Below are 26500 nucleotides of genomic sequence, written 5' to 3'. Positions count from 1 at the left end.
ACTGAGCTAGATGGACCAATAGCCTGCCTGGCATAAGTTAGCTTCTTCTGTTCCTGTACAGAGAGATTTTTGCCTTTTCTCAGCACAAGGATTTGGGGATCATTCTATGAAACTGATTACCAGGAAATTCAGAATAGATACAATGAAGTCTTTCATACAACCAATAATTAGCCTCTGGAATTCCCTGCCACAAGAGGTGGCTTAACATGGCATTATTGGGGGGGAATGCAATGACCACAGAGGCACTGCATAAGAATAGAAAGTCAACCTCCCCATTTTGCAATTCATTCAATGCTATTTGCTGCCTCAGATGACACCTGTCTTGTGAGGTAGGAGTGAGAAACACTGAGAACTGTTCCAACAACCATTATGGGCACGTCTAGCAAGGCAAATGAATAGTTCCCCAGCTGTCTCCAGTTATATTGTGGGGAAATCATTACCTGACATTTGCAGTCAGGAGGGGAACAGGCTGGAGGGAGCTCATTCCAGCCCTCCATCCAGCATAGGAGCTGCTCAACCGGGACTGGAATGGAGGCATAAGAGGGACACACGGACTGTGGCAGAACGGGAGGAATCACTCACTCACTCACTCACTCACTCATTCATTCTATTTCAAAAATGGCTCAGAGCCGTTTACACAGAAAAATAAACAAATAAGATGGACCCCTGTTCCCAAAGGGCTCACAATCTAAAAAGCAACATAAGATAGACACCAGCAACAGGCACTGGAGGTCCTGTGCTGGGGGTGGATAGGGCCAGTTGCTCTCCCCCTGCTCAGTAAAGAGAATCACCACATTAAAAGGTGCCTCTTTGCCAAGTTAGCAATGCATGTGTATTCCCCGTGCTAAAAGAGCAGACACCTTTTAAAAGTGGTGATTCTCTTATGTTTAGCATGAGGGAGAGCAAATGGCCCTATCCACCCCCCGCACAGCAGCCCTCCAGAGGCTGCTGCTGGTGTCCATCTTATGTTTCCATCTTATGTTTAGATTGTGAGGCCTTTTGGGGACAGGCAGCCATTTTCTATCCATCCATCCATCCTGCTTCAGGGACTTGGGTTGAAGAGCGGTGAATAAATATTTGTCGTATTCATAGAGGAATGGTTGGGGTTCTTGGAACTGGGCAGAGGGTACAGTTTTCAGGGGCGGGTCTTGGAATGGAGTGGGGTGCACGGCCAGAAGTATGAGGTCATGGAAGGAGATCTCGGCCACACACACACCCCATGCCTGAACAAGACCTCTCCTTAACCCTCTCCCTTTCCCCCTGGAGCAAAAGGCCCCCTGCCCCAGAGAAGATGAACCTAGACCAGGGAGAGGTGTGGGGAGGCATCCTCAAAGCCTCTGAATGACATTCCTCTTAGTCCAGAGACAAGGCTGGCAGCCCATGGCAAGAAGTTCCTTAGGTCAGCTCCAACAAGGAATGGGTTGCGTGTGGATGGGCCTGGAGAGGCAGAGTGGCAGGAGCTGAGAACTCAGAGGCCCCTGAGTGGCTAGAAGCCAGTACAGTCTAATCGAAACTTCATGTTCAGGGGCAGTCTACCTCTCTGTACCAAATGCTAGGGGACAAAGAACAAGAGAGTTGCTACTGTCTTCTTCCTGCCTGATTACAGACTTCCCAGTGGGACATCCGGCTGCCCTCTTATAAGGTGCTGGTCTGGATGGACCCTGTTTGTCAGAGCCCATGTGACTGACTGGAGGTCTTCTGTCAGGAATAATTTTCTGCACTCACCCAGTTCTTGCTGCCTCCTGCTTCAGGATCTCCTCCCTCTCTGGACCTGCAGGGGGGAACACACCCCTTATCTTTACGTTCCAGAACTGGGTTTTCCAGGAATTCCACCCCAGTCGCAGCTCTGATAGCCTTAACAACTTCTTTCCAAAATGACACAGTTTTGATACAAGTCCACTAAACATGGTTGGGATGTGGGGCAGGGGGGAAACAGCTTCAAAAGAGCATTTGTCCACGTGGGTACATCTTCTGTGTCTTGTATAAAAACACATCTCTGGTACCTCAGAAATATTTCCCTTTGCTGCTGCTGCAGCATCTGCATCTATCAAGGGTTTTGTTCCCTCAGAGCCTCTCCCGTTCCACTGCTGACCGTCCCCCACATATTTTTAATACAATCTGTGTAGAGTTCAGCTTCAGTAAGTCTTTCAGAGATTCTATTCATTCATTCATTCATTCAGTTTTTGTACCATCCTTCCGAAATGGCTCAGGACGGTTTACAATTAAAACAGAAACCATTAAAACCACTAACAATTAAAACAGAAATATAAATATAAACATCAATTAACAATTAAAACATCTTTTAAAAACCAATTAAACAATCAGAACAATTAAAACCCTTCTTTTCAAAGAAGAAAACAGTTCATGACAGAGAGATTAGGTAAAGTCTATACTGACAGAATTCAGAACAAATTCTTCCTATCAAGGCTGTGCAATTTGTTGCTAAAATTAAATGAGTCAGATGATGTAGGCCAATGCATGGGGATTGTAATGATTAAAAAAAACAAAACCACACTAATATTTTACAGTACAGTATTTTTCCCCAAGCAAATAAAGCTAGCAGTTGGGGGTGGGTGGGAGTATGTTCCTGGTAACGAGTTATCAGTGTCTGTGGTGACAATTGATGAATGGGTGGCAATTGACTTAGAAAAAAGAGGCACCTTTCAAAGCGGTGTGAATCAGTTATATTTAGCAGGAGGAAAGCAATTGGCCCTGTTCAACCCCAGCACAGCATCCTTCCTGTGACTGTTGCTGGGGTCTCCCTTGTGTTTCTTCTTAGACTGTGAGCCCTCTGGAGACAGGAAACTTTCTTCTGTGTAAACTGCTTTCAGAATGTTAGCAGTCCCCTGCTAACTGAGCAAAGAGGCACCTTTCAATGTGGTGATTCTCTTTATTTAGCAGGGGGAGAGTAATTGGCCCTACCCACCCCCAGCACAGGACCTCCAGTAATTGTTGCTGGTGTTTATCTGATGTTTCTTTTAGATTGTGAGACCTTTGGGGACAGGGAGCCATCTTATTTATTTACTAGTTTTTTTCAGCCCATTATAATAACGGGCTCTAGGTGTTTTTTCCCCCTTTTTGCCTTCTTCCTCCCCCCCCCTTGATTAAGGGCCAAATCAGCCCAAACAATTGTCGCCGCGGCCGCCCGGCCGCCCGCCCTCCCAGCTGCCTGAGTCCTCCTTAACCCACCTCCTACATGAATAAGGGCCAAATCGGGCCAAACAGTTGCCGCCGTGGCCGCCGCCACCACTGCCCGCCCGCCCGCCCGCCCACCCTGCTCTGGCCGAACTGGCGCTTTGGCTCTGGCCGAACTGGCGCTTTGGGCACAAAGGACGCCTGTTGCGTCCTTTGCGTCCATAGCACCATTTCGGGCAGAAGCTTTGCTGAGAGAGGAGCTCTGTTTGCAAGCTCCTCTCTCCTTCTCTGAATATGGACTTTGAACGCCCGACTGACGTGGGCCTTACGGGGTGAGGAGGACTCGGGTAGCTGGGAGGGCGGGCGGGTGGGCGGGTGGTGGTGGTGGCGGCGGCAGCGGCGGCAACAATTGTTTGGGGTGATTTGGCCCTTATTAATGTAGGGGGGGTTGAGGAGGACTCGGGCAGCTGGGAGGGTGGGCGGGCGGGCGGGCGGTCGGCGGCGGCGGCAATTCTTTGGTCCGATTGGGCCAACATGGCCGCCCGTGTCTGGGCGGCCGTATCTTTCTCGGCAGTTCTGGGCATGTGCTTCGCGCATGCCCAGAACTGCCGAGAAAGACACGGGCAGCATGGGCGCACACTTTACCTCTTTATTATAGAGGATTATTTCTCTGTGTAAACTGCCCTGAGCCATTTTTGGAAAGGTGGTATCGAAATCAAAAAAATAAATTAAATTAATAAATAAGTGAACACAATTGTAAGTGAGAACTGTAAGTGAGAACTGTAAGTGAGCACAATTTGTGACATTGCACAACATCATTACTGGTGATAATCTGTTAAGGCATCAGCTTTAGGTTCCAATTTCCAGGGTGCTTTCCAGACTAGACCCTGCAACAGGTCACACTGCATCTCTGAAGTGTGTTTCCACACTTCCTGTGTCATGACACCACAGTCCCAACCCTGACCGCAGGGTGCCGTTCATATGTCGGATGCCTTGTTTAGAATTTAATCATTGTGATTTAATGCTATGACATCGTTTATCCAGCGTAATAAAGGTGTTGTTTTTTCAGGTTGTTAGTTTTTGCGAGACTGCTCCTCCTTCAGGTATTACGTTTTGAAAGTGATTTGCCTGAACGAAGCATTTTACCCCTGTTGTACAGTGCAGAGGCGTATCTAGGGAAAATAGCACCTAGGACAAGCACTGAAATTGCGCCCCCTGTCCAAACATCTGACACCCATCTTTCCGATAACTTTACCATAATATCAGCTCAAATATACAAGTCAAGCTTGTTAATCTTTTAATATTTCAAAAACTATTTAGCAGTGGATGTAGCCAGGCCAAAAAATGCTGGAAAACTACAAATTTCAGTATGCTGGGGCTCATGAAATACCCAAATACTATGTGGAGGTATACTTGGAAAACTAAATAGAAGTGCCTGTCTAATTCTCTACTGTGCATTGTAGCATCACTATTACATAAGTTTTAAAAATAAATGGAGAATTTGACTTTTCCCAGATACTAGGTCCTTGCAGAGGCCATTTGAGCATGCGAAGTGGCCATTTTGTTTTCAGTGGCCATTTTTTTTAGAAAAACTTCATTTAAAAAAATTGCACCCCCCTTCAAGTGGCGCCCGGGGCATGTGCCCTGCCTGCCCTACCCTAGATACGCCCCTGGCACAGTGTAATCTGGAAAGCGCCCTGGTGTTATGGAGCCTGAGCAAAAAAGAGATAGCCTTAACTCTGGTCTTAAAGACTAAGAGGTAATCTCTGAAATGCTACAAGTTCAAGACTCTGTTCCTGTTGAAGGGACAGCCCAGACTCTGTGTGAGAGATTAAGGACATGATACAACCATAAGAACATCGGAAGCTGCGATGTACCGAGTCAGACCAGTGGTTGATTTAGCTCAGTATGGTCTTCACAGACTGGCAGCGGCTTCTCCAAGGTTGCAGGCAGGAGTCTCTCTTAGCCCTGTCTTGGAGATGCCAAGGAGGGAACTTGGCATCTTCTGCATGCAAGTTTGAAGATGCTCTTCCCAGAGTGGCCCCATCCTCTAAGGGGAATAGCTTACATTGGTCACATATAGTCTCCCATTCAAATGCAATAAGGGCAGACCCTGCTTCGCAAAGGGGACAATTCATGCTTGCTATAAGAACAGCCCGGCTGGATCAGGCCCAAGGCCCATCCAGTCCAGCATCCTGTTTCAAACAGTGGTCCACCAGATGCCTCTAAGAAGCCCACAGGCAGGGAGTGAGGGCTTGCCCCCTCTCCTGCTGTGCCATCTGTACCAAACATGTGCAAACATTTCAAGCTTCATCAACCAGCAAGTGACAGGATGAAATGTGGGGAAAACATCAAGGGGCATCCCTAGGGCTGGGCCAAGAATAGCTGGCTCCCTAGGAGAAGCCTGGCTTTGATGCCCCCTGTCGCCTTTGCCTGTGCAGGCAGGGGCCAGCTATTGTCCGAGCAGGCTGGTGGGTGGGTGGACGGTCCCCTTTGCCTGCCCACCCAATGGCTGTCCTTGCTGCTCTGCTACCTTCCCCTTTGCTCCTGCTGTTGCTGACCGCTTCTGGGCAGACAGTCTGCAAGGCTACAACACCTGGAGCTTTTTAGTTTAGAAAAAAGACGACTGTGGGGAGATATGATAGAGGTCTACAAAATCATGCATGATCTGGAGAAAAGCGATAGAAAGAAATTATTCTCCCCCTCACATAACACTAGAACCAAGGGTCATCCCATGAAATTGATTGCCGGGAAATCTAGGACCAACAAACAGAAGTCCTTTTTCACACAACGCATAATCAGCTTGTGGAATTCTCTGCCACAAGATGTGGTGACAGCCAACAACCTGGATGGCTTTAAGAGGGGTTTGGATAACTTCATGGAGGAGAGGTCTATCATCGGCTACTAGTTAGAGGGCTGTGGGCCACCTCCAGCCTCAAAGGCAGGATGCCTCTGAATACCAGTTGCAGGGGAGAAGGCATGCCCTCAACTCCTGTCTGTGGCTTCCGGCGGCATCTGGTGGGCCACTGTGTGAAATGGGATGCTGGACTAGATGGGCCTTCTTGGGCCTGATCCAGCAGGGCTGTTCTTATTAACTGTCCACAGGGGCAGGGAGCCCTTGTGCGGGCAAAGGGGTCGGGTGCAACAGTGCATCTGGCAGGTTGCCACCCCAGGGTGGGTGGACTGGCCCTGCTTTTGACTCTCCAGGTGGCATGTAACCCAGGTCTTCAGCACACCTCCTTGTTTAGCATCCTAGGCACTCGTCTAGTGGACGGGCTGACCCTGCCTGCCAACTTTCAGGAGCAGAGGCAGGAGGAGCCCTGCTCCTGATTATCCCCAACATTCTTGCTCATCTCTGGAGGCCCCACACTCTGCACCTGGGAAGGGAAGTCTCCCACCAGCGCCATCATGGCAAGAAGGACCTCAAATCCCACTCAGTAGTGTGGACTTCAGGGCCAAAGCCCAGGGCCTCCACACCCCCGGGGAGACCCCAAATCCTCTTTAGTCTGTCCTGGGTCTTGTGTTTACCACTAGCCTGCATTGTGCCGGGCGGCCGAGTATGATTGTGACCTGTGCTGGGCACTTTAGAGATAGAGCAGGGAGGGGGAAAGAAATAGGTGGGATGGGAATATGTTATGTTGTGTGTTGAAATGTTTCTGCTAGTGCATATTTGCATAAATATACCAGTTTTGTATTCTTACATTCTTGTAAGTTCAGTTGCCGTTTGTGCCCTCAAGAACTTGCATGTTAAAAACACTGTGTGTGTCACAGTGTGTGTAGAGTGATGATGCTTAACTTGCGGGGGGGGGAGGGGTGCGGCTCCAGCAAGGGGGTGGTGGTCCAAAGGCTTTTAGGTCCAGACTCCAAAATTACTTAAGTGCACCTCTGAGCCCACTGCAGACTCCACCAAAAGGAGAAGTAACAGTGTCCCCCACCCTGTAACATCAGAGATGGACTTTCTCAGCACAATGCTGGGGACTAATCCTGCCAGGGTGCTGCCCCTCTGCCTGGAGGCTGGGGCATGGCCCAGATGTGGGGCCAATCAATGGCAGATCTGGGGCAGCATCATCAGTTGCCAGGCAGAGAAGGGCAGCGAGTGGTCCTCTTTGGACAGAACAAGCTGTCCAGGCAGGCAGGGTGAGAATGAGACAGCATAGGAGGGTGAGAGTAGAGGTGCCCAAAGGGACCTGACACCCGTGCTCTGTGCCAGGCAGTGAAAACGTAAGACCAGTCCTGCTGGATCGGGCCCCAGGCTCATCTAGTCCAGCATCCTGTTCCACACAGTGGCCCACCAGATGCTTCTGCGAAGCCCACAGGCAAGAGGTGAGGGCCTGCCTTCTCTCCTGCTGTTACTCCCCTGCAACTGGTATTTAATGGCATCTTGCCTCTGAGGCTGGAGGTGGCCAGAGGTGCACCTAGGCAATTTTGGAGCCTGGACCTAAAGGCCTTTGGAGGCCCCTCTTCCCCTGCAAATTAAGCATCATCCTGCTCAGCCCGGCAACGACACTACCCAGGACAGACTAAAGAGGATTGGGGGGGCCTCGGGGGCTGGACTTCTGCCCAGAAGTCCAAGGGTTAGAGCACGTCTGGAGGTGGCCTATAGCTGTCAGACAAGTAGCTGTTGATAGCCATGACCGCCATTAATTTGTCTAAGCTTCTTTTAAAGCCATCCAAGCTAGTGGCCATCACCACATCCCATGGCAGAGAATTCCATAGATCAATTATGTCCTGTGTGGAAAAGTCCTTCCTTTTGTTGAAATTTGATCTGTGATCTGCACAGGGAGATCCTCCTGACTCCCATAAAAGAAGAAGACCACTGTCCCAATGAGGTTCCACGTGGTCTCTCTTTCTGCATAATTTCTTACCAAACGGATGGCACCCAGCTCCTGGCAGCAGCCTCCAACCTGGGGAGGCACAGCCAGGACCCACCTTTTGCTCTCACTTTCTGCTGCTGCAATATGCAGCCCTTTTCCCGCGTTGGTGACTGTGCACATCAGTCTTTGTGCGCTCTCTCTCTCTCTCTCTCTCTCTCTCTCTCTCTCCACTTAAACACTTTCTCTTTTTAATGGTCCTATGACTAGTGTGACCGACCTTTGTGTTGGGTAGGGGTATGTGTCCTCAGGTCCTCCCCCCAGTAGCCATGGGCAAATGGGAGCCCTCTCTATAGACTACTGGCCATACAACAAAGTCCCCCCCTTCCTTTAATTGCAAAGGGAGAGTCAGCATCAGCTAGCCACCTCCCCACCAATCATACACATACACAAAGACCTGCAGCTGGTCAAGATCAGGAAGCCCACATAGGGAGTTCTCCCCTCCATATTTAATCACCAGTCCCTCCTAGTTACTGCCTCCTTTCTGCACACCCTGGAGCTGGTGTCCTCCACACCCCATTTCCAGAATGAGCCACTCTCCTGAACCAGAAGGCACCCCCGCCTCCATATCTCCCTCCCACCAACTCAGGCATCAGAGCAATGAAAGGGAGGGAGGGGCATTGAAGAGCAGAGGGGCCAGGGTGGGCTCAGCTCGGGTGCCCGGGGAAGGGGCTTCCTCTCTAGGGAAGAAGGGGCATGGAGTTGTGGGGGGTGGGGACATGGACTGAGTGGGCAAGAAGACGAGGCTTCTGCCCAGCATTGGGGTCAAAGAGCTGGGTTTCCTTTCAGGAGATGTGAGTGATGTCCTCTTTGCAAAAGCAGGACTCCCAGCAGGCTTAGATGAAGGGAGCAGGGAGAGATGGCAAGGGCAGGCAGCCAGGCGGGCGGGGTGGGTGGAGCAATGGTCTCCCCTTAGAAAGAGTGCTGAGCAGGGGCAGCAGGTGGCTATCGGGAGGGACACGGAGACCTTTTGCCATACAGTTAGGTCCAAGATGGTCCCTTTTAATCTGAAACGGGATGCAGTGTGTTGACATCATACTGTAAAGCTAGAAGATCAGGGACCGAATCTGTGTCATGGCTGGGGGATTCTGGCTCCCTCTGGATGGAGAAGCAAGGGGGTGGCTCCAGAGGGGGAAGCACCCCCCGCCCCACCAGAAGAAGTGGCTTACCCATCCCCCCCCTTAATGTGTGGGACACACAGCTCGCCCACCTATAAAGGCACTTTGCGCCTTCTGTGCACGCCCCCTCAATTCTTTTTCTGGTGCCGCCACTGTGGAAATGAAAGGAGAGGAAGGCAAAGGTTCCTTCCTTGCGAGCATTGAGCTGCTGGGGACAGGCAGGGCAACGTGGCACCCCAGACAGGCAGCAAACCCCACCACCGCCCCGATCCATAATGCTCCCTCACAGGACAGAGCGTTCTCTCCCCAACCCAACAATACTTTGGGGACTCAGACCCAGGGTGCAAATACTGATCTTTCTTTAGTAATTGGTGTTAAGAACATAAGAACAGCCCTGCTGGATCAAGCCTAAGGCCTATCTCGTCCAGCATCCTGTTTCACACAGTGGCCCACCAGTTGGGTTGCCAGCATTTCATTGCCAGAATGAGGGACACATGTTTGGGGGGCTGGCTGGCTGGCTGGGGGGTGGCAGGCAGGCGGGAGGTGTATGCAGTGGTAATCAAGAGCCTGAGTATCCTTGACGTATATTTAACTGAATTATATGCTATTGAATAATGTCAGCATTGTTATGATTTAAAACATTTTCAAGTTATAGCACTTTTCAACCCCAAACTTCTCAAAATAGGAAGTTGCTTGCCCCACCACCAAAATGAGGGACAAATCCTGTCCCTATAGCGACCAACATTTCATCCCTGAAATGAGGGACGTCCCACGTAAGTAATGAGGGACAATTGGCAACTCTGCCCACCAGATACCTCTGAGAAGCCCACAGGCCCTGCTGTTGCTCTCCTGCTGCAACTGGTATTGAGGGGCATTGTGCCTCTGAGGCTGGAGGTGGTGTTGTGAACTACACCTGGTTTTGCACTCTGTACATGCTCAGAGGGAAAGAGGCAAAGTCACATCATACACAAACTGGATTGGTTCTTGGAGATGGTGACCATGTAGGATCTGGGCGCGCAAACAGAGATTGAGAGAGAGAGACACTCAGAAAGTTCAATGGGCTTTATTATAAAGAGTTGCTCATCAGGACAAAATAAAAACATGTTTCCGATTCAAAGTGTAGTGTAATGTGCCTAACTAACATATGTGTGTGCAATCAGTAATTACAGCTATCTAACAAATCCTAAATAAAACATTTAGAGAGAAGCAGAGAAAGAAGAAGGGGGGGCTTAGGAAGGGGGTAGCAGTGATTAGTAAGGAGGAGGAAAGTAGGGATCCAAGGCTTGTGGGGTGGCATATTACCAGGATCAGAGGCTTGAGAACGGTGGATCTTTCAGCTGAAGGAGAGAGGCTTTTGGCTGGGGACAGGAGCTTTTAGATCAAGCATGCAGTTTGCTCAGAGCACGGCTGAGAGTCAGAGCACCATGGCTGGGGAAGTCTTGACTTCTCACTTTGCAGCAGAAGTCACAAACAGTCCCTTCTCCCATGGAAAGAGTTCCTGACTAAAGAGTTCCTGCCTCTAGCCCCGCGGCTTGGGCAGCAAACCCTTGGATTGCTCATGAGCAGATCTTGCTTGTAGGCACAAGATTGCTTGTAGGCACAAGACTGCTAGTAGGCAAGAGATTGCCTGTAGGCAAGAGACTGCCAGTTCTCTGTCCAGTAAGCTATTATTTGATCTCCCATCATCTTTCCTGGGTCCCAAAAGGTGACAGCTTGCTGTTACCTTCTGGATAATGTCTTTTAATTACCAAAATTAGCTCAGGATATTTGGTCAGTCCAGGGTAAACAGGGGTCTCTCCTGTTAACAGAGTATTGTTCTATTGTCATTCCCCAAAACAAATCTACATCTTCTCCAGCCTTGTCCCAAGAATGTTAAAAGTTAGGAGTTAGTGGAAGAGTTAGTTCTATTTGTGTGAGACAGCAATTAAACTACTTCTTGTGTACCTCTATCTAGTGTGTAATTATAACAAAAGAATATTTAAAGTAACATCAAAAGGGGTACATGTGTGAAGCAAGTTAATCAGCACATTTGACTAAGACAGAAGCATCCTGTCAGTGAGGTAAGGGGATTACTGGACAGCAGGTTAATTTCAGCAGTGTGAGACTGGTAAGCCTGACCCATTGTGTCTCTTGTGAGTTCCACAAACACTGATAAACAATGCTAGATTACCCCTGCCTCTACAATTCATTTATCAGGCACTACCCAGGCAGATCTGGGTGTCAATCCACCCCCAAGTTCAGGCATTTAATTGAACTCTTAATAAAATGAAATCAGACACAGGCCTGGATTCCATATACTTCTGAGTTGGTACCTCTGGGTTGAATGTTGGGGTCAAAGGGGGGGCCCCCAACAGTGACCTATAGCCACCAGACTATAGTTGTTTCACAGTGGCAGCTGTGAAAAAGGCCAGTTCCATGCTAGGGGTCATTAGGAAGGGGACTGAAAATAAAACGGCTAATATTATCATGCCCTTATTCAAAAATATGGTGTGACCACACTTGGAGTACTGTGTACAATTCTGGTCACCACATCTAAAAAGGGACATTGTAGAACTGGAAAAGGTGCAGAAGAGAGCAACTAAGATGATCAGGGGCCTAGAGCACCTTTCTTATGAGGCAAGGCTACAACACCTGGGGCTATTTAGTTTAGAAAAAAGACGACTGCGGGGAGACATGATAAAGGTCTATAAAATCATGCATGGTGTGGAGAAAGCGGATAGAGAGAAATTCTTCTCCCTCTTACATAACACTAGAACCAGGGGTCACTCCATGAAATTGATTGCCGGGAAATCTAGGACCAACAAACGGAAGTACTTTTCCACACAACACATAATCCTCTTGTGGAATTCTCTGCCACAAGATGTGGTGACGGGCAACATCCTGGATGGCTTTAAGAAGGGTTTGGATAACTTCATGGAAGAGAGGTCTATCATCGGCTACTAGTCGGAGGGCTATAGGCCACCTCCAGTCTCAGAGGCAGGATGCCTCTGAATACCAGTTGCAGGGGAGTAACAGCAGGAGAGAGGGCACGCCCTCAACTCCTGCCTGTAGGCTTCCAGCAGCAACTGGTGGGCCATTGTACGAAACAGGATGCTGGACTAGATGGGCCTTGGGCCTGATCCAGAAGGGCTGTTCTCATGTTCTTATGACTAGTAGCCATTGATAGACCTGTCCTGTGGGTCCAAGGAGCATGTGCCCCACTGTGTGGCTGGGAGCCTCAGACCTGTGGCTGCCTTTCCCCCCAAACCCCACCCCTGACCTTGATGGGAAGAAGCAGGAGAAAGTGGGAGAGAGTGCCATGCTCTGAGCTAGGACTTTTCTACACTGCTCTAGGCTATTTGGAGGAAGAGCGGGATATACATGTAATCAAATATAAACAAATAGAAGCAAACAAATAAATAAATAGCAACCCAGCTATTGAGCATGTTGGAGGGGCAGCGGGTGGCCCATATCAGGTAAAGGTAAAGTATGCTGTCGAGTTGGTGTCGACTCCTGGTGCCCACAGATCCCTGTGGTTTTCTTTGGTAGAATGCAGGAGGGGTTTACCGTTGCCTCCTCCCGTGCAGTGCGAGATGATGCCTTTCAGCATTGATCCTATATTGCTGCTGCCCGATAGTACCAGTGGGGATTCAAACTGGCAACCTTCTGCTTGTGAGTCAGGCATTTCCCTGCTGCGCCACTTAAGGTGGTAGGTTGGCCCTGTTGTGCCCAGCAATAAATCAGCTGCCAGGCTTGGTGAAGGGGGTGGCTGGCTGGCTCTCATGCCCAGCAGCAGCAACACAATTGCTGGGCATGGTGGTGGAGGGAGTGTAAGCAGGCCCCTTGTGCTCTGTGACAACCCGGCAGCTGGGTATTGTGGAGGGGCAAGGGGATTAAGGCTGCACTTTGATGGCTCTGTCCCTTTCAATGACAAGAGGCGAGAGAGACTGCACTCATTTTGGAACAAAAGGGAGGGATGGCCCCCATTCAGAGCACTCAGGGTGGAGCGTAAGTGTAAGGCATTCTTGAACAACTAAGGTGGAGATCTGAGTTTCCTGACACCAGCAGGTAGGGGATGGTGGGCAGCCTTCATGCCCAGTGGCAACTCCAGGGGCGTAACGATAGGGGGGGCAGGGGGGCATGTGCCCCGGGCGCCACCCCGGCGGGTCACAGGGGACGCCCAAAAGTGGCTCCCCCCGCTCCCCCTGGATCGCCCGCCGAGTGTGGCGGCAGGCATGCGGCGGCGATTTGGCGGTGGCGGGCGGCGGATCGCCCACGGCCCGCCGAGTGCGGCGGTGGCTGGTGTGGCGGCGATGGGCTGTAGCACGGCCCGAGCAGCGGCAGCGGATCACCTGCCAAGGACGGAGTGCAGGCCGCAGAGCGACGCCGAGCCTGCCTCCTGGCCTGGCGTCGCTTCCCAACTGCGCAGGCTGGGAAGCGACGTTGGGCCAGGAGGCAGGCTCGGCGTCGTTCTGCAGCCTGCACTCCGTCCTCGGCAGGCGATCCTCCGCCGCCGCTCGGGCCGCGCTACAGCCCATCACCGCCACGCCAGCCACCAGCCAGCCACCGCCGCACTCGGCGGGCCGTGGGCGACCCGCCACCGCCGGCCACCACTGCCAAATCGCCGCCGCACGCCCGCCGCCACACTCGGCGGGCGACCCGCCGCCACACTTGGTGGGTGACCCACCGCCGCACGCCACTGCTGAATCGCTGCCACCGCCGGCGATCTGCCGCCTGGGGGGTGCCGCCGCGCCCTCACAGGTATGTGGGGGCCGGGGGCGGGGGGCGCGCGGGGGGGCGCCATTTCAGGGCCGGCCAGAGCTTGCCCTGGGCGCTGTTTCCCCCCGATACGCCACTGGGCAACTCAGCTGTAGAAAATGGCGGGAGGGATGGCGAGTGGCCATGGTGGTGCCCAGCAGTAGCAACCCAGCTACTGGGCATGGGCAGGGTGTGTGTGTCGGTGGGCAGCTCTTGAGACCAGCAACAACTCAGACATTAATTAATTCTTAGTGCTTAGTGAAGGAGGTGATGGCAACAGCCCAGGAGGAGGAGGTGGGCAGCCTCCCCGCAAGGTACTGCCAATCCTCCTCCCAAACCCCACTCTGTTTCTAAAAATCGCGTGGAGGCAAAGTAAGCCACTGCGAAGACACTAAAGATAAAGGTTGAGGTTCAGGGAAGTCGCTATAATTGATAATAACTGTATTGATGATAATCTATAATTGATAATAAGCTATAATGTAATAAGTGTGTGTGTGTGTGTCTGTGTCTGTGTCTGTGTCTGACAAATGTCCCTGGGCCCCTGTGGGAGATGGTCCCGCTAGCTGGGTGACAGCTTGCTCCTTGCTCTCCCACTCCTGCCTCCCCAACAAGAAGAATTGCTGCTAGCGATCCATCTTGAGAGCTAGCGATCCATCTCAAGAGTTTTCGATTCTTTTAGATAACATGAAAAGGGTTACTGATCAAAACAGGGGGGTCTCAGCCAGGCTCCATGGGTTCAGGTTTAAGTACCTAGCCATGCCTCTCAATCATCCTTACATCTTCACCTGCACGCTGACAGCTTGATCAGTTTTGATCTTTAGATGATTTATAAGGAAGGACAATGCTATGCAGTTCATTTGTAGCCCCTTCTTCCTCTAAAGCATTCAGGGCATAGTTAGCCTCACAACAACCCTGTGGGGTAGGTTAGTGTGAGTGACAATGGGACAATCTAAGAGGATTGAGAGGTTAACAAGAATTTGAGCTGTGGGTGTCTGACCCCATTCAGCCATGAAACGCGCTGGGTGACCCTGGGTTGTTGTGAGGGTACAAATAAGCATGCACACCGCTCTGAGCGCCTTGGAGGAAGAACGGGATATAAGTGTAAAAATAAACAAACTAATTAATTAATTAATTAATTAACCAGGAAATAAATCTTAGAGTTGTGGTAAATGACAAGGTGACCCAGTGTGCAGCATCTGTGAGCAAAGCGTGGGATCATAAGGAAACTGCTTGAAAATAAAACTGCTAATATTATAATGCCTTTTTACAAGTCTGTGGTGAAGCCGTTATTGAAATACTGTCTACAGTTCCGGTTGCATCATCTCAGAAAGACACTATGAGGGTATCCTCACGATCAGTGGAAAGCGGACTAAGGGAGCTTAGCCCACTTTCCACAGATTGTGGGAACCACCAGGCTCGCAGGCAAGCCCGGTTCCCCCAAAGCGGGTATCCCACTGAAATACCCCTCCCCTTAAACAGGGTTAGCAGAGTGAGAGCTCCGCTAACCCCATTATTTGTTTGTTTGTTTGTTTATTACATTTATAAACCGCCCCATCCAGAGGCTCTGGGTGGTGTACAACAGCTTTTAAAAGACATAAAAACACACAATTGAAAACATAATGCTAAAAACAATATAAAAACAATTCCAAAACAATTAAAACCATTTAAAATACTTTTTTAAAAAAACTACAAGCCTTGGAAGGCTATGCCAAACAAATACATTTTTAGGGCTCTCATAAAGGCCAACAGCAAGCCTAAACTGCAGATATCTGCCGGGAGTGCATTCCATAGTCCAGGAGCAGCTGCAGAAAAGGCCCAGTTCCGAGTTGCCACCAGACGCACCGGTGGTAACTGGAGATGGACTTCTCCAGATGACCTCAACGAGCGATGGGGATCATACCGAAGAAGGCGCTCTCTAAGGCCATTCAGAGCCTTAAAGGTAATAAGTAGCACTTTGTATTTCACCTGGAAACATATCGGCAGCCAGTGCAGCTGTTTTAAGACAGGCATGATATGGTCTCTCCGGGTTACCCCAGAGACCAATCTGGCTTCTGAACTATGTACAAAGGCAGCCCCACGTAGAGCGCTTTGCAGTAGTCGAGCCTGGAGGTTACCCGCTGATGCACCACTGTTTTGAGATCGTTCTCTTCAAGGAATGGAGGCAGCTGTCGAATCAGCCAAAGCTGATAGAAAGCACTCCTGGCCATAGCCTCCACCTGAGAGACCAGGCCTGGATCCAAGAGCACTCCCAAGCTGCATACCTTTTCCTTCTGGAAGAGTGTAACCCCATCCAGCACAGGAAGATCTAACTCATCCCCATTCCCTAACTCATTTTGATCATGTATTGCTGCGGTGAGGCTCCCCGGCATGGGAGGCCCCCGATCCCTGCAACCCCCACTGGCTCTGTGACGAAGCCGGCAGTCATGTGGGTGGCTGATCTGGCCACCCAGGGCTGCACTAGTGATCGTCTGCAGGGAGAGTGGGCTAAGCCTGCTCTCTCAGCAAACCCCCTTCCAGTCTCACTGATCGTGAGATTCGCCTCTATCTCTAGCTCAATGCTAGAGCATCTGCTTTGTATGCAGAAAGTCCCAGGTTCAGCCTCTGTCTAGTATCTTCAGGTAGGGCTGGGAAAGACTCCTGCTGAAAACCTTGGAGAGCTGCTACCAGTCAGTGTAGACAATACTAAGCTATATGGACCAATGGTCTGACTCAGTTTAAGGCAGCTTCCTATGTTCCCTTAGCCACTGGAGAGGATGTTAGCCTTTCACTAGGATCCATCCCTGTCTAACTCATATTCTCTTTCCTTCCGGTGGAGACGATTGTGGAGCTGGACTTCTTCCAGGGCGCTTTCCAGATTACACCCTGCAATGGGGTCACGTCATATCTTGGAAGTGTGCTTCCACACTTCCTGTGTTGTGACACCGCAGTCCCTACGCGGAGAGCAGGGTGCCGTTCACATTGCCAATGCCTTGTTTCGAATTTAATCACTGCGATATAGAGCTAGGATGTCGTATATCCTGTGTAAGAAAGTTGCTGTTTTTTCGGGTTGTTCGTTTCCGCGAGACTGCTCCCCCTGCTGTTTACATTTTGAATGTGACTTGCCTGAACAGAGGCATTTTGCTGCTGTCGAGCAGCTGGTTTGGAAAGCGCCTAGGAGAGCTTCCCATTGGAGCAGAAGTCCAGGGAGTTCCTGCAGGGCATGAACAGGGAGGAATTCTTCCACATGGACTGGGACAAGAGGCAGAACGTCTGGAGGTTGCTCAACTACTTTGGCTTTGATGTGCAGGGCGCTGTGGGCAAAATGGACATCGTGAAGAACAACATGGAGGTCCTGGTCTAGCACAGCAACCGCAGCCAGACCCCCAACGGTACCAGAAGGGGGCCCAGGAGAGCCCCCCAGCTAGGTGGGTGAGTGAGTGGATGAGGCGGCCCCCTGAGCTGCACTGGTCCCTCTGCCCTCCAGTCAAAAGCACAGCAGATCCAACTGCTTTGCCTGGACTTTGATTCTGATCAGGGACCAAAACCATGGCAGTGAGGTCCACTGAGAAGGAGGCTTTGGATCCAGAAAATCCCTAATCTGGACCCTCTTTTTCAGCTCCTCCTACGGCAACTGTGTTCCCAAAAAACCCTGTGGAAATGGGGGACCCCAATGTGTTCATCTGCTTCATGGACCAGTTCTTCCCCCCAGTGCTGAACATCACCTGGCTGAAGAACGGAGAGGAGGTTTCCCAGGGCGCAACGGACACAGACTTCTTCCCCAGTGCGGACAACGCCTTCCGCAAGTTCTCCTACCTGGCCTTTGTCCCGCAGCATGGAGATGTCTACGTCTGCCAAGTGGACCACTGGGGCCTCCCTCAGAGCCTGGCCAAGCTGTGGCGCAAGTAGAAGTGGACCCAGCCATTGTGGGCTGTTTTGCATCCTGTGTTTTGCTTTTGCTTCAGAGAGGAAGTAAGAGAGATGCAAAGACCTCCTCAGTACTCTTCTGTGGTATCATGCCTTATTTTGCAGACTTTAAAGGCTAGCAACTTGGTTTCTTTTAAAAGGAGAGGCTGGGATACTGATGATGCTGATCTATATCCACAGCTGCTCCTTACGTAGTGTGATCACAGAATCCCACGGAATCCCACCCTGGGTGGAAGCAACACGACGCTTATGGAGACCTTGGGAGTGTGGCTAGAACACAATTGAGGGCCTTTCTTAGGAACATAGGAAGCTGCCATATACTGAGTCAGACCATTGGTCTATCTAGCTCAGTATTGTCTTCACAGACTGGCAGCAGCTTCTCCAAGGTTGCAGGCAGGTATCTCTCTCAGCCCTGTCTTGGAGATGCTGCCAGGGAGGGAACTTGGAACCTTCTGCTCTTCCCAGAGTGGCTGTTCCATCCCCTGAGGGGAATATCTTACAGTGCTCAAACTTCTAGTCTCCCATTCGTATGCAACCAGGGCAGACCCTGTTTAGCTACGGGAAAAGTCATGCTTGCTACCACAAGACCAGCTCTCCTCTCCCAACACAAATGAGGGCCTTTCGTGGCCAGGAAGGGCCCTTCAGATCTTTGATCCCACAAGGCCAAAAAAAATGGGAGCAGGTTGTAGGTGAGAGGCAGGACTCCTGGGTTCTGTCTCCTGCCCTAGTAGAAGCCCACTTGCTTGAGAGAGCAAGTGCGTCCCAGCTCTGCTTTTGGAAGCTCAGGTGGAGGCAGAGGCCAGAGGTGCTTTAACACAGCTTCGGCTAGTGCGCCAGCTACGTCCCTTTCTCAAGAAGGCAGATCTGGCCATAGCTGCCCACTTCACAGCTGGATTACTGTAACATGCTCTCCGTGGGGCTGCCCTTGAAGAATATTCGGAAACTCCTGCTAGTGCAATATGCAGCAGCTAGGATTTTATCCGGAGCTGCCTGATGGGATCATATTACACCCATTCTAAAAGAGCTGCACTGGCTACCAATTTGTTTTTGGGTCCAGTTCAAGGTACTGGTTTTGACCTTTCTAGCCCTTAACAGTTTGGGCCCTGGATATCTGAAGGACGCCCCTGCTCCCAAGAGTTTCTGCCCACTTGACAAGATCATTAGAGGGGGCTCTGCTCCACGTGCCGACAGTGAGAGAGGCTCAGCTGTCGAGCACTCAGGACAGGGCCTTCTCAGTCATTGCCCCCCAGGCTTTGGAATGCTCTACTGACTGGCATCCACCACTCAGCCTCCATCACAGTTTTAGAAAACAAAATGTGGCTCTTCACCCACACTTTTATATGAGAGTACAGTTTTTACTGCTGCTGCTTCTTCATGGTTTTTGTATTACTGTTTTATATTAGTTTTTATACTTTTAAATAGAGATATATTATTTTTATATTTAATAGTTGTACTTTTGTATTTATTTATTTATTTGTTTGTTTGTTTGTTTGTTTGTTTATTTAACATATTTTTATACCACCCCAAACTCATGTCTCTCGGTGGTTTACAACAAAGCAAACAAACAGGGAATGTTAAAACATTAGTTAAAATAAATGACAACAGAAAACTTAAAACATTAGTTAAAAGAAAATAAAATAAATGCTAAAGTTAAAACGTTACAACAATTTAAATTTTAAAACAACATTTTATAATGTTAAAACTGTTAAAACAATATTTAATTAAAATCCTGGGTGAATTTTAATTGTGCATTGTTTTAATTATATTGCAAACCACTTTGGGATTATTTTAATGAAAAGTGGTATAGAAATTGAGCACAAATTGAAATTGCGGCCTGGGCTTGGCCACTGGCATCCTGGGCATCATCGCTGGCACCGTCCTTTTCATCAAGGCCAGGAGGATGAAGCACTGGGGCAAACTTAGCCACCAGTACTGCTGCAGGGGCCCCCTGTGAGTCCATTGGTCAGGCATCACAATGCAGGAGGAAGGTGTATTATCCCCCAAAGGGCTTTGTCATGGGGGGGGAATCCTGGGGGGCAGGTGTTATCCTGCTCAGAGGGCACCCAAGCCTTCCTTCCAGAATAAACACTGCAAAAAGAGAGTATCCTGCATGTCTGATTCTGTTTCAAAGATGTTGGAATTTTGGCAAGTGCCATGAGATGGAGGGAAGTTCTTTGAAATGGAGAAAAGCAGGGAGCCGTAAAGGAGGGAGAGGAAAAAGAGTCCCTCTCTTAAAACACAAGTTCTAGAAAATTGATTTTAGAAAATGATTAATGGTTTAAATCGTGTGCACTGCCTAGAGATACACATCAGGTGGTATATAGAATGATACATACATACATACATACATACATACATACATACATACATACAGTCATGTTTGAGTCCCAGACACCTGATGCCACCCTAGCAAAATTGCAGCCACCCATCATCTGCTAGCCACAGAGGAGGACAGGGTTCCCTGCTAACCAGCCTTCTTGTTCCCTTTCAGATAGATAACCAGGAGCAGCAGAGAGACCAACTCCTTCCCCTGAGGGCCACTCTGCAACGCCCAGAACTGCGTCTCTTGGCCAGACTTTGTGGCCTGCTCCTGGCTCACCTGACCTACTCCTCTCCTCTCCAGGGCTCCCTGGGACTTTTACGCACAGCAGCTTTTACCACAAGTTTTTGGGGAGGCTTTACTGTGAAATCAAAGCTGTCCCAAAAAACTGACCGCAAATAGTGGATTTGTTTTTACCCTGGATATAAATCGGGCTTCACTCTAACGTGCAGTGAAAAACCCGAATTGTGTGTGAACTGCTCCCCAATAACTCGCAGGGACTTTGGGGTAAATCTGCTTCTCCCCATGTGTAAGTTTACTCAGAAAGAAGTGCTGCCTAAAAAACATGCTCAGGACTGCAGCTGTCAGTCAGTAAAGCTCCTGCTTTTCTGGGTCACCTGGTTACTAACTTCAGCCCTTCAGTCAGCAATTTCCCTTTTCCTGCCAGCCAGGATCCCATTGATTCCTTGTTTCCTCATTGCAATTAGTTTATCCATTGTAATGTTCTTTTAATTACAATTAAATAAATTGCACACAATTAAATATATTGTGCACAGTTAATAAAATACAGTTGAGCACTGAACAGCTACTAGACTTGTATATACTGCTACAACTCAGACAAGGCAAGGAGAACTAGCCTTGTGGTAGGGAGCATGACTTGTTCCCTGTGCTAAGCAGGACCTGCTGTGGTTTGCATTTGAGTGGGTGACTACTACATTGTGAGCACTGCCGGTGCAAGGCCTTCCCTTAGGGGATGGTACCAGTGGAAGAGAACCAGCATTCCATGCAGAATGTCCCAGGTTCATACATATCCAGGTACGGCTGGGAAAGAATCCTGCCTGAAATCCTCTAAAAGTGCTATCAGTCAGTGTAGGCAATACTGAGTAAGATTCACCAAGAGGCGGACTCAGTATAAGGCAGTTTCCTATGTTTCTAAGGACGCTTCCTTGTGACTTGGCTCTCTGTGTCCTACATACAGGCCCCAGTATACTCAGCAGCCTCCTAAATCATTTCAAACTACCTTGAAACTGATGCGGAACCTCTGGGTGCCCTCAAAGCTCTTATCCAGCCCCAAGAACCCCCTTCCTTTCCCAGAGGCCCCCACTGGCAGCCGAGCAGAGGCTATGGAGACGCTTGAGTTTCGCTTGACTACTCACTAAGTTGAACTCAACATTCAGGGAAACAAGACAGAGAGGCTGACCACTACGTGGTCACCCAAGATTGACTACAGAGCTGGTCTTATGGTAGCAAGCATGAATTGACCCCTTTGCTAAGCAGGGTCCACCCTGGTGTTCATTTGAATGGGAGACTACATGTGCGAGCACTGTAAGATAGTCCCCTTCAGAGATGGGGCTGCTCTGGGAAGAGCATCTGGTGTGCAGGAGGTTTCAAGTTCCCTCCCCTCCCTGATATCTTCACAGAGGGCTGGGAGAGACGCCTACCTCTAACCTTGGAGATGCCACTGCCAGTCTGTGTAGACATTACTGAGCTAGATGCACCAATGGTCCGACTCGGTAGAAGGCAGCTTCCTATGTTCCTATGCAGAACATTCTCACAATGCCACTTTAGCTGCCAACACCCCCTCCCCCCGCCAAAATAATGCAGCCACCACTCCACCCCTGGGAGTGGCCTGGTATCACCAGTTACTTCAGAAGGGAACCCTCAGGGATGGCAGAGCTGAATGTTAACATAAGAGCACGGTGGGGAAAGGACCCACAAGCACTCCCTAAAAGAATACAGGTGAAACTCGGAAAATTAGAATATCGTGCAAAAGTCCATTAATTTCAGTAATGCAAATTAAAAGGTGAAACTGATATATGAGACAGACGCATTACATGCAAAGCGAGATAAGTCAAGCCTTAATTTGTATAATTGTGATGATCATGGCGTACAGCTCATGAAAACCCCAAATCCACAATCTCAGAAAATTAGAATATTACATGGAACCAAGAAGACAAGGATTGAAGAATAGAACAATATCGGACCTCTGAAAAGTATACAGTGTACTGTGCTTGATTGGCCAGCAAACTCGCCTGACCTGACCCCATAGAGAATCTATGGGGCATTGCCAAGAGAAGGATGAGAGACATGAGACCAAACAATGCAGAATTACTGAAGGCCACTAATGAAGCATCCTGGTCTTCCATAATACCTCATCAGTGCCACAGGCTGATAGCATCCATGCCACGCCGCATTGAGGCAGTAATTGCTGCAAAAGGGGCCCAAACCAAGTACTGAATACATATGCATGCTTATACTTTTCAGAGGTCCGATATTGTTCTATTCTTCAATCCTTGTCTTATTGTTTCCATGTAATATTCTAATTTTCTGAGGTTGTGGATTTGGAGTTTTCATGAGCTGTACGCCATGATCATCACAATTATAACCAATTAAGGCTTGACTTATCTCGCTTTGCATGTAATGCGTCTGTCTCATATATCAGTTTCACCTTTTAATTTGCATTACTGAAATTAATGGACTTTTGCACGATACTCTAATTTTCCGAGTTTCACCTGTACAACCCTGACCTTGTTGCATGAAGGGGCAAGAGAAATCCACAGATTTCTTGCTCAAGGACTTGCTGATGGCCACCTCTGGGGTCAGGATGGAATCTCCCCACCTGTTTTGAGGAAAGTTTTGGAGTTTGTCTTCCCTTGCAGGCATGTAACTGGGCTCACTGGCTCGAGCCATCTGCATTGCTTGGCCCCAGAGGCACCTGGCTACATTCTGCCTGCTCCCTCCCTGCTTGTGATGTAGGATGACCTGGACTGCATACCTCCTCTGTGGACAACATTAAGAGATGGGAAGTCATGGGGAAGTTGTGGAGGGGTATCCCCTGGCTGAGTTGCCAGTGGAGGCTGCAAGAGAAGGGAAAGAGTCTGCTTCAACCCACCATGGGGTTATGGTTTATGAGGCTGGCTATGTAAGATATATGTTTATGAAATTGTGTTGTTGTGTATGTTTGCTTGTAAACCGCCCTGAGTCCTATGGGAGTAGGGCGACATATAAATCTAACTAAATAAAATCCCTGGAATGCCTCTGCCAGAGTTAAATGAGAAGTGAGGCCTCTTGCGTCCGCCCCTCTTCCTTTTAGCCATCTCTCTTCCTTTCTTTGAGGCAGAAAAAGATCAGAGTCACACAGAGGTCCAACACAGAGAAAGCCATGGTTTTGCATGTCTAGAATCCTAGAGCTAGAAGGGGTCTTCAAGGCTGTCTAGTCCAACCCCTGGCACAATGCAGGAAACCCAGCGCCAAAGCATCCTCAACATCTGTGAAGTAATTACTTGTCCAGTGAGGCCGTCTGTCCTTACCTCTGAGGACGGAGTGGTGAGAGGGCCCAAGGCGGCAGGGACGGGTGGCAGCCAGGGAGAGATGGAGGAAAGACTGCCAAGGGGCAGGAACTCAGCTCCAGTGGAGGAGGAACTGAGTCCTGATAAGACCAAAGGGGAGGCATGGGAGGATAACATCAGCAGCATGCCTCCTGAAGGAAGGGGGTCTGAGCAGGAGGAAGGAGAAGAGCGAGAGGCATTGGCAACAGCAGTAAGGGGTAATCAGTTACACAGGTAATAAAGAGGGGCGTTGGCTCCATAATTGGGGCGGGCGATGCATAGCCTGTGAGGAGGCATATAAGGAGCCGGCCAGGGATGAGAGAGGGGCTGGTGGAGAGTGTCAGGGGCCCCCTGAGAGGGGCAGACACAAGGAAGAAGCAGCCCGGCACAGAGGAGGCACAGGGTGACGCTCAATCCCCTCCCTGTCCCTGCTCTGAGGCTGGTCCCGATAAGTCTAGCCAGGCTAGATACATAAGAACATAAGAACGGACCTTCTGGATCAGGCCCAAGGAGGCCCATCTAGTCCAGCATCCTGTTTCACACAGTGGCCCACCAGATGCCGCTGGAAGCCACAGGCAGGAGCTGAGGGCATTCTCTCTCTGCCAGAGGCATACCTATAGTAGGGCAGGCAGGGCAGGCAGGGCATGTGCCCCGGGCACCCCTTGAAGGGGGGCGCCAAATTCTAAAATTAATTTTTTTAAAAAATGGGCCACCAAAAATAAAATGGCCACCTCGCATGCTCAAATGGCCTCTGTGGTGCCCTAGGCCATGCCAATCCTCACAGAGGCCATTTGAGCATGCGTGGCAGCCTCCAAAATGGCCACCATGCCGATCTTTGCAGGCCCGGACAGGACCAAAATCAGCCCAGGACGGGCTGCGGTGGTGAATTAAGAGGCCAGCAAGGAGAGGGGGGACCTTTGTAGACCCTCCCCCATGGCCTTTAGGAAGCCCCCCGAAGGGGCTACAGGTATTTTTTTTAAATTTAATATAATATAAGTCACTGTACACATATTCAGTTTGGCACTATGTACAGAGAATCAGGGTTTGTGAATACTGAGCTGAATGGTGAGTTTGTCTTTGAATCAGTGTGAAATCCTTAGTATTAAAGCTCACTGGGAGTTCCTTGCTCTCTTTCTCTCATTTTAACTGTCTTTCTGAAATACTAGAATATATTCCAAGCAGTGACACAGTTTACTCTGCATATCGTTTAATTATTTTCAGAGTATCTGGGGAAAGTCAAATTCTCCATTTATTTTTAAAACTTATGTAATAGTGATGCTGCAATGCAAAGTAGAGAATTAGACAGGCACTTCTGTTTAGTTTTCCAAGTATACCTCCACATAATATTTGGGTATTTCATGAGGCCCAGCGTACTGAAATTTGTAGTTTTCCAGCATTTTTGGTCTGGCTATGTCCAGTGCTAAATAGTTTTTGAAATATTAAAAGATTAACTAGCTTCACTTGTATTTTTGAGCTGATACTATGGTAAAGGTATCTGAAAGATCAGTGTCAGATGTCTGGACAGGGGGCGCAATTTCAGTGCTTGCCCTAGGCACTATTTTCCCTAGATATGCCTCTGCTCTCTCCTGCTGTTACTCCCCTGCAACTGGTACTCAGAGGCATCCCGCCTTTGAGGCTGGAGGTGGCCCACAGCCCTCCAACTAGTAGCCATTGATAGACCTCTCCTCCATGAAGTTATCCATAAGAACAAAGGAGACAGGGACATGTAGCTGGACATCACTCCTTCCCATTATGTGTTATGGTTTGTTTTTCAGTTTCTTCTATTCCCTCCAAGCTCTACAGGGGTTAAAAGGTAGCAATCACTTTGTTTTATAGCTGCTGCCTTCATTCGCACAAGGGAATCTTAAGTAGATTTAACTAAAGGTTTATTCAGCAACAACCTCATTTTCTCCTTCTTTGCCTCCCTTTTCCTATTGATGTGCCTCCCCCAGCACCCTCTACAGGATCCCTCTTAGGACAAATGTCCAAAAAAACAAACTTCAAAAGATTACTGAATACAACACTCTTACAGCCAGGTCTGAGGTAAAAGTTGTCTGCTACAAAGTTTTGGAGGGAAATTTACAATTTGTTGTGATTGGTTGTCTCCAGGCAGAGACAGAAGGTTCTGTCTGCCTGAAGGGGAAAAGAAACTCCCTGATAGGGATGTACATTAATCACATTGGCAAGTGTAAAGTGATGCACATTGAGACCAAAAAACCCAACTTCAAGCATACACTGATGGGATCTGAGCTGTCGGTGACTGACCAGGAGAGGGATCTTGGGGTCATGGTGGACAGCTAGTTGAAAGTGTCGACTCAATGTGCAGCAGCTGTGAAAAAGGCCAATTCCATGCTAGGGATCATTAGAAAGGGGATTGAAAATAAAACGGCTCATATTATAATGCCCTTATACAAAACTATGGTGTGGCCACACCTGGAGTACTGGTCACCACATCTAAAAAATGACATTGTAGGACTGGAGAAGGTGCAGAAGAGGGCAACCAAGATGATCAGGGGCCTAGAGCACCTTTCTTATGAGGCAAGACTACAACACCTGGGGCTTTTCAGTTTAGAAAAAAGACGACTGTGGGGAGACATGATAGAGGTCTATAAAATCATGCATGGTGTGGAGAAAGCAGATAGAGAGAAATTCTTCTCCCTCTCCCATAACACTAGAACCAGGGGTCATCCCACGAAATTGATTGCCAGGAAATTTAGGACCGACAAACGGAGGTAGTTTTTCACACAATGCATAATCAACTTGTGGAATTCTCTTCCACAAGATGTGGTGACAGCCAACAACCCGGATGGCTTTAAGAGGGGTTTGAATAACTTCATGGAGGAGAGGTCTATCAACAGCTACTAGTCA

The 26500-nt window shown here is 49.3% G+C and overlaps 1 pseudogene; it reads left to right on the top strand.

The window, feature by feature from the left end:
- Positions 1 to 14131: 14131 nt before the first annotated feature.
- On the top strand, positions 14132 to 19718 carry LOC128343792 (HLA class II histocompatibility antigen, DP alpha 1 chain-like; annotated as a pseudogene).
- The last annotated feature ends 6782 nt before the right edge of the window (positions 19719 to 26500 follow it).

Source organism: Hemicordylus capensis, chromosome 2, assembly GCF_027244095.1.
Source record: "Hemicordylus capensis ecotype Gifberg chromosome 2, rHemCap1.1.pri, whole genome shotgun sequence".
Lineage (NCBI taxonomy): Eukaryota > Metazoa > Chordata > Lepidosauria > Squamata > Cordylidae > Hemicordylus > Hemicordylus capensis.
This window is presented reverse-complemented; position numbering and strand designations above follow the sequence as displayed.